The sequence below is a fragment of the Oryzias latipes genome, chromosome 19, assembly GCF_002234675.1.
Source record: "Oryzias latipes chromosome 19, ASM223467v1".
Classification (NCBI taxonomy): domain Eukaryota; kingdom Metazoa; phylum Chordata; class Actinopteri; order Beloniformes; family Adrianichthyidae; genus Oryzias; species Oryzias latipes.
In genome coordinates, this window is record NC_019877.2 from 19732989 (window position 1) to 19746683 (window position 13695).

A 13695-nucleotide genomic window follows, 5' to 3' on the forward strand; every position below is an offset into this window, starting at 1 on the left:
ATAGGTCAATTCGACTTGTCTTGGACAGATTGATCGATTCTAGGTACAGAAATCGGTTAATCGATTAATAGATTATTCATTGCACCATTATTTACTACTGTGTGCAATTGTGAAAAAAAGACTGTATTAAAATATGTAATGATTAGAATCAATGTTATGACTTTTTAAAAGACATTAATTCCAAAGATAAAAGAATTTACTTGGAAAAAGGACTGATAACTGCTGCAGTGCCTTTTCTTGAAAGACTTAGAGGAGTTGTTGGAGTCTGTAAAGATTTTTTCTACCATTTATGAAGTTATGAACAGTGAAGAGTTTCAAATAGGGCTGGATTGATGGTTTCCACATTTAGACATATTTGTATAGAAATACATTAATAATCTATATATGTTTTGAAGAGATTCATATTAATCTGATGCAGTTCACATACTGTAAAATGTGTTTGTGAAATAATAAACCAATGAGATTGTTAACACCATACAGTGTTGGTGGTTCCTCAAACGGAGAAACTCCAACAAAAGTGTGCAGATTTTCAACATTATAAAGGCTCTAAACTAGCTAATATTGCAAAAATGAATGTTCTGCCTCTACTAGAGGCGTTTCAGTTTGGTCACTAGGTGAAGCTCGCCTGTGGGAGCACTTGTGTCTCATAATTAAAAATAAAAGTCAATACCAGAAATGCTTTTTCATGTCCAACACAAGAGGCCTTCAACTGTCATCTGTTTGCCCAGCTGTTGGACAGGACAAGTTTTAAAAAAAAAAAGAAAAAAAAGAAATGCTTTTTCAAATGAAGCTGCATTTGTTGACTCAAAAATAAAAGGGAAAAACAATATACAGCTTGTTCTTTTTCTCCTTTAACACGGCTCAGTCTGTCACTTAATTAAAATGATACAGGAAATCGTATTTGACATTTCATTTTCAAAAAGTTCTTCAGTGAATGTGTAGCAAAATTCAATCTATTTTCAATCTATTTTTACAATTAAACTGGATTAGATAGATAGATAGATAGATAGATAGATAGATAGATAGATAGATAGATAGATAGATAGATAGATAGATAGATAGATAGATAGATAGATAGATAGATAGATAGATAGATAGATAGATAGATAGATAGATAGATAGATAGATAGATAGATAGATAGATAGATAGATAGATAGATAGATAGATAGATAGATAGATGACTTTATTAATCCCACAATGGGGAAATTTCATTTCTGTGGCAGCAACACGACATTCAGAAATAATCGATATAATATAACATCAATAAAGGACATCACAAATGACATTTATATTAAATAATTTAAAATATTACTAAAATTATTATGAAAAATTATTATCAAAAATGAGATTCTTATTAAATAAAGAAATAAATATTAAATAAATACAGCTGCAAAAGTGTAAAAAACCTGCGGTCTGCAAAACATGTAAACTGTAAAAAAACATTACAAATTTTTTCAAAATACAGAAATAACTAAAGAAGTTCACACCAAGATCAAAAACAAACAACTGTTCAGGAACAAAAAACAATTTAAAATTGAAAAACAACAACTACAACAAAAGTAAATGAATCAATGACTAAACAGAAAAACACCTGTGGGACCGTGGAGTGTCACTTTGACACGGTGTTGTACAGTCTGATGGCTGTGGGGAAGAATGACCTGCGGTAGCGCTCCTTCTTACACTGAGGGTGCAACAGTCTTGTGCTGAAGGAGCTGGTCAGCGCCTCTACAGTTTGGTGCAGGGGGTGGGAGGGGTTATCCATGATGGATGTCAGCTTAGCTAACATCCTCCTGTCCGCCACCTCCTCGATGGACTCAAGTGTGCAGCCCAGGACAGAGCCGGCCCCCCTAACCAGTTTGTTAAGCCTCTTCAAGTCTCTGCCTGCACTGCCCCCCGCCCAGCACACAACTCCATAAAGGACCACTGAGGCCACCACAGTGTCGTAAAAGGTCACAGCAGCTGTCTGCACACGCCGAACGACCTCAGTCTCCTCAGCAGGTGAAGGCGACTCTGGCCCCTCCTGTACAGAGCATCCGTGTTGTTGGACCAGTCCAGTCTGTTGTTCAGGTGAACACCCAGATATTTAAATGTGTCCACGACCTCAATGTCTGAACCCTGGATGTTCACCGGTGACTGTGATGGTGAGGACCTCCTGAAGTCCAGGATCAGCTCCTTTGTCTTGCTGGTGTTAAGCAGCAGGTGGTTAACTTCAAACCAGCTAACAAAGTCAGTGATGACCCCCCTGTACTCCTGCTCATCCCCCCCTGATACACAGCCCACAATGGCACTGTCATCTGAGAACTTCTGCAGATGACAGTGGTGGGAGTCGTAGGTGAAGTCTGATGTGTACAGGGTAAACAGGAATGGGGAGAGCACAGTCCCTTGAGGTGCCCCCGTGCTGCAGACCACCACATCAGACACACAGTCACGCAGCCTCACAAACTGTGGCCTGTCTGTGAGGTAGTTGATGGTCCAAGCAACCAGATGTTGGTCCACAACTGCAACCTCCAGCTTCCTCCTCAGCAGTGATGGCTGAATTGTGTTGAAAGCACTGGAGAAATCAAAAAACATGACTCTCACAGTGCTCCCAGGGGCCTCCAGGTGAGACAGGGCCCGATGCTGCAGGTAGATGATGGCGTCATCCACCCCGATGCCTGGTCGATATGCAAACTGTGGCGGGTCCAGTGCTGAGCTCACCTGAGTGCGGAGATGGCTGAGAATGATCCTCTCCATAGCCTTCATCAGGTGGGAAGTCAAGGCGACAGGTCTGAAGTGGTTCGGTTCCGTAGGACGAGGTACCTTTGGAACCGGAACCAGGCAGGAAGTCCTCCAGAGGACTGGTACCTTCTCCAGTCTGAGGCTCATATTAAATATGAACAGCATCACCACACAGAGCTGGTCTGCACACTCCCTGAGGAGCCTGGAGGTGATGTGGTCAGGGCCTGTTGCCTTCCTGGCCTTTGTTCTCCTTAACTCCATCCTGACCTGATTCAGGGTGAGGCAGAGGGGGGTTGGAGGATGGGTGGGCGGTGGCTGGTCTGGTGCTGTGAGTCGTTGGGGGGGTCCCTTTGCTTCTGTTGGAAGAAGGGGAGAGTGGACTGTTTGGTGCTGAGGTGGTAACAGCTGCAGCTGGGAGGAGACGCCTGAGCTGGAAAGGTGTGAAGAGGGGGCCGTGTGGGTAGAGACTGGGGGCTGGGCAGAAAAAGCATTAACAGAAATGCTTTTTCATTTTCACAATGTAACTGCATGAATTGACTCAAAAATAAAATGAAAAATCAATTCTCCAAAATGCTTTTTCATTTTCTACTTCAACACTGCTCATTCTGTGACATAATTAAAGCAAAAATGTATTTCCATCATTTTCCAGTCAGCATTTTAATGAAGTGACAAAATGAGCAGTGTTGAAGAGGAAAAAGATTTTTTTTAAGTCAACAAACACAGCTTCCTTTTGAAAATGAAAAAGCATTTCAGTTTTTGACTTTTATTTTTAATTCTGAGACACATGTGCTTCCAGAGTCGCGCTCTGGCATGAAGCTTTATTCAAAAAGACCACAACTGGTTACTTTGAAAAAAAAAGGTTTTCTTAAAAGAGTTTGGAAAATTCCTGCCCGTGTGTGTAAAATAAAGCTGTTCATTTAGTTTAACAATGTACATTTAGGTTGAACAAGCGTTAACATTAGCCAACCTATGGAAATTTATATTATACTATAGCATCAAGCTAGCAGGCTTTGGCTTTACTGCTATTTTGCGTTAGGTCACCAGCAAAGGAACAGCATATAAGATCGATCTGTAATTTTATGGATGGATTATTGATTTATTAACTTGGATTATTGATTTTATCAACCCAGCCCTGTACAACATTTTTTGCAAAACATTTTATCCCCACAACACTCAATTGCTTCCTTTTTGCAGATTAATGACTGAATTTAGTTTTTCGATAATTCCATTAAAAAACTATAACAATGCAGATTTCAAGTAGATTTTCAGTTTTGCAAAGGGAAAAATACACCCAACTCTCCTTCCTAACTTCTGTCACTGAACACAAAAACTGGTTTTACTGCTTTCTGAGTCGACTTCAGTCATTCTTTGTTTCAACATGCAAATCTCAAGACGAGCCGAGGAGTTTTAAAAATCTGATCACGAATCTTGAGAATAAATTGTAGGAAAATCTTTTTCTTTCTTTCTTTTTTTTAAAGAGAAAACTGTCCCAAAAGAAACAAGACAAATCTGAAGTTTGATCCTATTTGCTGTTAAGAAAGATGCCATAAAAACATAATCAAAATCTGTCCTGTAAGTTTTCATTAAAACGTGCTACAAAACATCTTTGGTTTTATAGAAAGGGAAATAAGTATTTTATGGTAAAAATCTATATGGTTTTTTTTACCTTCATCTGTGTTTACCTTATAGAGAGATATGTCTTTAGGAAATTTTAACGTTAATTATTCTCACATTTGAAATAAATGTTAAGGCATTTCTGGGTTTATCCTGTAATATTACATTTTTTAAGAAATGCTTTAGCAGCTAAAGTGCTTCAATTAATTCAATCACAAAAGCTAAAGAAAAAAACACATCAGCTAATTTGGGTCTTTCTTGTGTGAAATATGGGCTTCACCGTGAGCTGGTGGTGAATCTAAACACAGCAGAACTGTATGATCTCAGTTTGATGCATGAAGACAGAGGTGCCCTAGAGGAATGTCCTGCAGGGGGCAGCAGACCACAGGAGAGGAGGGTTCACAAACATTTCTGTCACACATTCATTTCTGACAACATGATTTAAAGCTATTTTCCCGAAGGAGACAAAAAAAAGTTTCTCATTTGTGGATAAAATCAATATAGTGACATAAACGATGACCATAGATTTTCCTGATTTTTGATTTGTAGCTGACATTTGCAGCGATCACAATATTTTGTTAGCTGCACTACATAGAAATTAAAGGGAACAAACAAACCTTTTGCTCAAAACTGCAATATCCCGTATCCTTAAATAAGTGTGCATTATAGACATTTGATGAATGAAGGAAAGAATTCAGGCAAACACAAGAAAACCTTCAAACTTCAAAGCTTTACTTTAAGAAAGTAAGTGAGTTCAACAGGACGAAAAGTTAGTTATTAAATTGTGTCTGTGACCTTATAGGTCCTAATCAAAGCAACATTTTTGTTCACTGTGGTTTTTATAGTCGCGTAGCATCATTTTGCACCAGAGCAGAAAACCAGTGAGCCAAACCCGTTTACATCTACAACTCTTCTTAAAAATGAAGTTGATGTAAAAGTTTTACCTTTTGTGATGTAAAGCTTTAGTCTGATTTGTTCAAGTTTGTTGTCCTGTGATGTTAAAGCTACAAGTTTTTCTCATTAAATTAGTTTTAAACATGGTAATAATTAGATCACAATCTGTACGATACAAAATTACAGATAAGAAAAGTAATAATAATAACAATAAAATAATAGTAATAACAATGCAAAACATGTTTGAAGAGGAGCTGAGATTACTGAAACCTGCCCTTAAAAAATAAAACAAGAGGAAGAATTTCCTTTGGCTGGCATTGGTCCTTTTAATTTTATTATTTGAGGGTATTTCGTTTGTTTTTTCAGAAAAGTTAAAGTCTTCTCTTGTTAATTTAATATACTAAAAAGTTATTTAAAAAAAAGTATGTATTTTGTTTTGGGCAGATAATGCCTCAGTAGCCCCCTCTAGTGTCGGTTCTCATATCTGCACCATGAACCTCCCCTTTGATCTAAATGCCTGTGTGGACGTAAACTGTAATTGGAGTCTTCTTCTCTCACTGTGAGCGTTTTTGGTAACATTGCTGTAAATGTTTTAGACCTGCTTTAGTAAATCCTTAGCTCATATTTCACTCTTTAAAGCTACAATCTAAATCAGTTTAAGGTCTAAAAGAATGAATGTTTTCAGAGTTTTTCACAAAGGCACATTTGAAAGAACTGCTCAGTTCTCTCCAATTACCATTACCATTGTAACAACACATCATCAGTAGGGTAAAACTAAACTTCATGACGGTCTAAACCCAGCTCACATTCCACATTAGTGGGTGAACAATCCAACACTTGGTAAATTCTGACCAAAAAAAAAACATCCTGAGCAGCTGCTCAGAGGAAACTTTTCCAGGTTTGGAATAATCCCTCTTGCACAACTTTGCTCAGACTGACTGATGGAGACAGATGTTCCTCGTGCATCTGTGAAGCTTCCAACAGGCGGGAATGCTGGAGAACACTCCAGAGTCTCACTGCTGGGATGGGAAGCTCCTGTTGGAAGAACGCCAGCCAAAATGTTCTCTTCCCCGTGTGTCAAACATGAGAGTCAAGGGGTGGGATGTCATCAGCAGTGCTGAAAGAGCCCGTAAAGAAAATGATTCCATCTATTTTGAGTTTTTCTTATAATTTGTTCAGAGCATTATCTCATATGTTGAAGATTTTTGTCAAAAACTTTCAACCTAGGATGATTTAGAAAAAATGACAGAAATATGACAAAATCGCATAACTAGAAAAAAGAAAATGAAAATTAAATCAGTAAAATCATGAATTGTAGCTGAAAACTATAAATCAAAGATAAGAGCTCAGGTGTCCTAGACTGATCTAAAAACTCTAGAAACCCAATTTCCTCTGAAAGGTTGATGTCTCCTCTGAAACGCTTTATCAATGCTCCAAATGTTCTCAACAGGAGAAAGATCTGGACCAAGAGGAGGCCCCTTAATCCCTCAGACTCTTCTGGAGTTTGGCCTTGTCACCAGCGCACAGAGATTCCTCCCGCTTTTCCAAACCTTTTTATGGTTTTAGTCACTGTAGATGACGAGATTTGCTGTTTTGCTAGTGTTGCACAATGAATTCATGCACTCATTCATACCTTGATCAGTTTTTTTTGTTCTTCCTCTATTTTAAGTAAATTTGTTGTCCTTGTTCTTAAAAGTATGGAGGAAAATGCTTAAAAAATGTATTATCTAGACACAAACTTTAACACAATTGTCCATATAAACGTTTGCTAAGTCATCTATGTTCTTTAATTCCATTAAATTATTAAAAAGTTTTTTTTTGCTTAAAAAACTCCAGCATGTCTTTAATAGTAAAATATTCTTAGACAGCTCACATTTTTTAGTGTGTCAGTTTGAGTGTAAGCAAGTGTTTATGTTCCTTCTGATGACAATTTATGTGTCCGATTTAATAAAAAGGAGCAGTTAAATGTTCCTGGCTTTTAATGTGTATATTTAAATTAAAAACTGATGTTTTTGTTTTAGTTTGTATATCACAAAATCCTATTTCAAAGACCCATACTTTCACACTGCCCCTCAGCAATGCATGTTACAGCGACCACTTCCAATGAACAGTCTGTGTTAATGCTCATAAATGCGCGTTTTATAGACTTCCGTGTTCAAAAATCTCCCATTCACATGTTTCTTCAGAAGTTTCTACGACCGTTTTCTGACTACGCCTTCTCTACGTTCAGTGGCTGTAGCATGACGTTACGTTGTCACCGGGCATGTGTGGCACTTTTAGCATACTGTGTTCACGTTGGACTGTCACTGCGATAGCGGGGCATGTACAGTTGGAAGAAGCAATATGTTGAAGCGGTGCAAATCTCTGAAATCTTGCTCCAGACTTTTTCTTTCACAGCTCTATTACGATATTTGAAAGACTTGGGTGTCTTTAAATTCCAGCCTCGCACAAACCGAAATAATTCATTTCTCCTTAATGATCCATTCTCAAACGGTTTGCACTTCTGGAAGTTAAAATTTCACTTCCAAATCAGACTCCCTGATAGGTCAAAGTTCAGCGTGGTTTACCCTTGTGCTATCCTGTGACCCCACCCTTACATTGACGTGTTCTCCCTACCAGGACAAAGGTGGATAAAGGTGGAAAGATTTCATGTAATCCATGGACACCAGTGAAGATCACAAATCATTAAAGAAAAAAGGTTCAGAGCACTGTCTAGTGGGTCGAGATGACCCAACTCCCAATGTTAAAGTGCCTAGGATAGCACAAGGGTTAATTTCAATGCGCGTTTTGTGCGTGGAGTCCAAAAACAGTTGTAGAAACTGTCGTAAAGACGTGCAAACTCGCGGGTTTTAAATACCATAGACTGAAACAAAGGCTTTTCATTGGAAGTGGTGACTTGAACACACTTTGCAGATGGTAGTGTGAAGGTAGCCTGAGGCTGATCTTCCATGTCTGCTACTGTCTGCTTGAGGATTTAAAGGAGGGGCAGATATCCCGCTGGCAAACTCCCACCACAGGGTAAAACCAAATAATCTGCAGCCGCACAGCCAGTGGCAGCTGCTACAATGGGCACTCATCCAACAAGGCACTACAGAGAACGGGAGGAGGAGGAGGAGGAGGAGAAAAAAGACTCTTGTCCTGATCACACATCTGGGCTTCAGCGTTCCCAAACAGATCCGACCCTCAATAATTCCCGAGCTGTTTTCCAGGACTGAGTGGTTTCTCAGCTCTGCGTGAAAGCTGACGCCAAGCATTGATTCTGCGAGGCCACAGGCGGGCCATGGAAGGGGGACTGACTCAGGGGCGCCCTGTTCTGCACACCAACACTCGACCTTTGTGTGGCAACCCCCACGATCTGTTCCTGAGGGTTCGGTCCAGTCCGGCTGGCTCTGTGCTGCACGTTGATAAATGGTCATTTTTAGACAACGTTCAGTAAAACTGAACAGAAATGCATCACCATGTTTAGCAAACTTTTGTTTTTGGCATTTTATACCATAAAATAAATAAATAAATGTCTCTAATTCTCACTTGTTTCACTAAAAAAATGCCTTGCATGACGTGTAAACAAATGCAACAATACATGCAGGGCTCAGATCCTGTGCAAACACAAACATCATGTCTGCGTGTGCGTCATTTTCTACCTCCTCTGTACTTTCAGACTTTCCATCAGATGTTCTGCTCAACATCTGGTCCAGTTCATGTTCTGTTCCAGAACCGCAGCTCTGTCATGACGGTTCAAATGTCCTTGTTTCTCAGTTCTCTGTTTTACAAGAAAAAAGTGGGTTTTAAGGGGAGACTGGACTGTTCTGTCACAAAGAGCAGACCATGTCTGTTGTAGACAGGACGCTAACTTGGAACATTTTAAGTTTACAATAGGATATAAAAGTAAACTTCAAGTACTATGGACTACTTCCATGTACTATACTTTTTACTAAGAGTAGTTGTCTTTTTTTCTGTTTGTGAGCTTTGATTTACAGTCTGTTTATCTGACTCTTCTCCTGACAGCCTGACAGTCTCACTTTATGACACTTTTTGGGCTTATTTTTAAGTGGTGTGAGGACCTCTTTACCTTTTATTCAGCTTTACTTTATGCTGTGGTCCAGACAAAAGCGAAATCTTGAGTCCACTGTTTTATTCAGGTCAATTTCAGAAAGAGCAATTGATGAAAACCTTCTAATCGACTTAGATCTGAATGATGACAGAATTTAAAGCAAGTCACAGAAACATTTAAAATATTGTTTATCATAGATGTTCAACTCATAATCACAAAAAAGCAATAAACAAAGGAGTGACTATTTCAGAAAATAACCAGGTTTCTGTGTTTTACAAGGTTTAAATGTGTGTGTTTGAATAGAAGTCATTTAATTAAAGTCCCACTCCAGTCATCTCCACTTATTTAATTATGATTTTGTCATTTATACACAAAATCCAAAAACTTGTTTTCAATGACATAGTTTCTGCAGAGTGGCAGGAGTTCACTAGAAATTCACCAAAGGTGTGGGAAGGACTGCTGGCGTGAAGAAAACCACACACTCATATCCTCCCCATTGCTGAGAGCTCTCTGTTTACATGCTCTCCTGCCATCTTACAGCCCCTCACACCCCAACCTAACCTTAGTGGTGTAACAATAAAGGTGAGCAACATTGGCACCATCCAGCCGTCCAGGTTTAATCCAGATTCCAGCTCAGACGAGGAAAACGAAGATGTTCACAGATCTAGTCGTCTACTTGGCATCAGGGAGCTTGTGGCTCGCCCAGAAAATTTTCTGCTTTTCTTTTTCAAACAGCTTTTTTTCATCTGCTCCTGATTCACAACGACATGAATGAAGAAATAACCAAACATGCAATTTTAATCTTAATTTGTTCTATTATTTGTCCTCCAAAACACCAAAAACAGAATTTTCAGAGGAGTAGGGCATTAAAGAGTCTCCTTTACACAAAGAGAAGCAAGACAACCTGACGAAAACTGCCAAACATACAGTCTCATAAGGAGCTTATTTGAGCTGAGGGCAACAAAAATACTAAAAATGAACAGATTTTAAATGTCGTTATTGCTTCATGTTTGGGGTTTGCTTGTTTTTGTCATTTCAGCTCAACCATTGGAGAGGTGGGATCGTGGAGGACTTTGGTGTTGGAGGTAAAAGAACTCATTTATTCTTTGCTTGACGCGTTTATTTTGTCTCATCACAGCAGCTTTCGTTTACATGTCAGCAGATGGCTGCTGTTAGCGGACAGACAGGATGCATTTCAGGACTGTCGCTCCCCTCTGCTCTCCTGCGCGCTCCGCAGCGCCCCCCACCGGCCTGCCGCCGCCCCTGCGAGGAGAAGCCGTGTGCGCCCGGTGAGCGACCGCAGCTGAAGAGACAAGCCCGCAGTCTGCACCCAGGTAAGAAAGCCGCGTCGAGGTCTTTGCGTGTTTTACCCGAACCCCATGCGGGCGCGATCCCGCAGGAGGCGCGGGGGAGAAGGAGCTTCGAGCAGCCTCCACTCCTCCATCAGCGTTTGCCTGCTTGCTTGTCACTTGTTCTTTTCGGGGGGGATAGGCTGGGCCTGTTGTGCGCTCAGAAACACGAAGATGGACCCGCAGCTGCATCTCCTCATCTCCCCAAACCTTTAACCACCCCGCTCTTGCTCCCCTCAGCTCCTCATCTTCCTCTCCAAAAAAACAAAACAAAAAAAAACCGCGTTTCTGTTGCGGCCATCATTCCTCCGTGCTCGAGAGGAGTGGTCGCCTCCCTGTTTAAAAAAAATAAAGAAAGAAATGCACGTTTCCTCCCCCTCCATCATCATGCCATGAGGACGAACGTCTCCATCATTCTCCGGAGCTGGTCCTCCTCTTCCAGACGCACAGATCTTCATCTTGTCCTTTGCGCGCTCCCCAAAACCTAATCCAGCGGAGTAATGCGCGATCTCATTATTGACAGATTCCAGGAGGCCGGCTGTGTCATAATAATAATGCTTGCTGCCGTTTATCACCTGCTTCTCTTTGTCTGCTTTGGACTGTGCAGTCCGTCAGGGTGGAGGTTCTCCTGAGTCCCCGTCGTTCCTTTTCCTCTCTCCCTCTGGTTTATTCTGGATCTTTCGTTTCTTTGGTTCATCTCTGTTTTCATGGCTGCGTGCCTCGTGAATCATGGCATGCGCCTCATTTTTATAGCAATCATGGAAATAATGTGCAAAAACAGGGGGAAAAACACAAATAATCAGCGTGGATTCGTATTCACATACAGTTGGGCCATAAAATGACGTTATGATGGATCAGCCGTGAAGCAGGGACAGTTCTGCGCCTGTGCGTAAATGCCAAGCCCTTTTTTTCCCTCTTCGTCTAGTCACCAGAGCCAGCGTCTCTGCCAGGCCGCTTATCTTCCACATACGGGCTCCTCTGTAATCCGCACGAGGTCAGCGCGCGCGGCCTAATTCACGGCGCGTGGAATAAGCCCGTTTGCGCAAACGTCGTGGGAACCATCTGGTTTCATTTGCTCACCTGAGATATAAAAACACCTGCGGTGTTAATTCTTTTTGCAGTGAGGGTTTGTGCTCTCATCGTGTCAGCATCATGAGGGGAGGGGGTCCTGATGATGGAGAGATTCTGCATTTGGTTTCCATAGACGTCCTGGTTTGATGGACAGCCCCCCCTCAGAGGATGGAGAAGCACGCCTCCCCTTCAAAGGCTTGGAGGATGAAGACAGATCTTGGCTTTGCAGACTGATGTTATTCACACCTGTATGAACAGCATAGTGGCAGTAATGGCTCTAAAACACTGTCCAGACAGAACAATCATGGATCGCCTTTGATTTTTCCACTTCCCAGTTCATGCTCAGACCAAACCAACCATCATTTAGCGGTTTGGTTCCTTTAATGTTTAGTTTAAACGAGGAAATATCAAAACAGCTTCATCTGGGAGCACAGCTGACTCTTCATCCAACACGTTTGTTGGCTCTAAAGTCCCATTCTGATCACTTTCATTTATGCAGTTTTTCACCAAAATCCAAAAACATGTGTAGTTTTCTAGGACATAGTTTCTGCAGAGCAGCTAGAGTTCAGTTGTTGGCGGGACTTTTGGCGCTGAGTGAGCCTCTCACCCCTTCCCGTCATCCATCTGTTTACATGCTCTCCCGCTAGCTTACAGCACTTCACCCCAACCAAACATGATTGGAAAATTGTAAACAATATCGGAGCCGTACACTTTTGAGCTCAGACGAGGATAAGAGAGACGCACATTGATCTAGTCATCTTCAAGGGCATCAGAATGGAGCGGAGCAGGGGGCTTGTGGCCTGTCGTTGTTCGTCTTACATCAACAAGCTTTATCCAACGGCATTCCAACAGTTTGGATAAATAATAACTCAGAAATGTCATTTCAAGCCAAATTTTCCTTACAAATGTCCTCCATCCTCTGAAAAATACCACCAGAACATGTTAAAAACACAATTTCATTCAAACATGTAGATGTCCACATGAAGGACTCATCTCTGAGGTTTCTTCTTTTTTCCCTGGAAAATATTTCTTTTTTTAAGAGTTTTTCCTTAAAAAAAAGGACGGTTTAAGGACAGGGATGCCCAGTTTAGCTTAGTTTAGTTTAACAATCAGAGATTGTATTTTAGAACAGATTTGATCTTTTTCACAGCTACTGGTATGAAGCCCGTTGAGACAACTGTGTTGTAATATGGGGCTAAATAAATCAAAGTGAATTGAATTTTCATCGGAGTGCCTCTTTAAATATGTTGATGGAGCAAATGTTGTCTGGAGAACTGCAGCTTTTTGATTGACCTTTCACTTCAGAGCGACTCTCATTACGGTGGTTTTGGTCTCTGAGACAGTTTGATTTTATCTCCTGAAAAGAAAGACTTATTTTTTCTCACTTGAAATCATTGCTGCATGATCAGCTACAGCTACAACAAAATAACCTGCACTGCCCTCTAGTGTTGCGTTGTCTCACATTTCTTAGTATCTTAATTAACAAGACAAAGACAAAAATCTTCCAAGTATTTAATCAGAAGTGGCGTTTAAAGTAATACTTTTTATGAAAACTTTATATTCCTTAATTCTTTTGATAAATATTTAAAGAGTAATTCCCTTCAATCATTTAATTCTGGGGAAAAATGTAATAAACATATTTTTCTAAGCTCTTGCTGATTTTTGAAGGTGGATTAACAGTTTTTTTTTAAAATAATCTCCTCTGGAATCCAAAAGTCAGTTCTAAAAACATTTTTCTTAAATCACTGTAATGTTCACCCGTCTCCTCCTTTGTGATTTCTGTAACTCTGTCATTCATTCAGAAGTCAGAAGGAGGCGTTTCTTTCTGCTTTAGAATGCGTCTGCATTGTTTTCTGACTGATTACAGCCTGAACTACACAAAGACTTTGCTCTTTTTGTCATTTTTCATTTTTACTATAATTCTTCATTATGGTAGTGTGAAGTATTGAATAACTAGAATAAAGATTTTAAGACAAAAAAAAATGTTTTTGTACAAC

The 13695-nt window shown here is 40.3% G+C and overlaps 1 protein-coding gene and 1 long non-coding RNA gene across 28 annotated transcripts in view; one reads left to right on the plus strand and one right to left on the minus strand.

Moving 5' to 3' along the window:
* Positions 1–10058: 10058 nt before the first annotated feature.
* On the minus strand, positions 10059–12597 carry LOC110017176. Its single transcript, XR_002292473.2, has 2 exons — positions 11203–12597; positions 10059–11111 (listed from the first exon to the last, which is right to left on the minus strand). It is a non-coding gene; the product is annotated as an uncharacterized LOC110017176 (long non-coding RNA).
* The window catches only part of LOC101160113 (microtubule-associated protein tau), a 44159-nt gene continuing 40905 nt past the window's right edge, over positions 10442–13695 (plus strand). For 7 of the 27 annotated variants that reach the window (XM_020711973.2, XM_020711974.2, XM_011488439.3 and 4 more), the window contains exon 1: positions 10452–10612. The gene's annotated coding sequence lies outside the window, so the exon portion shown is untranslated. Of the gene's footprint in view, positions 10613–13695 lie in introns of all 27 variants that reach the window. The other 20 variants (XM_020711963.2, XM_020711965.2, XM_020711966.2 and 17 more) reach the window with 9 other exon arrangements.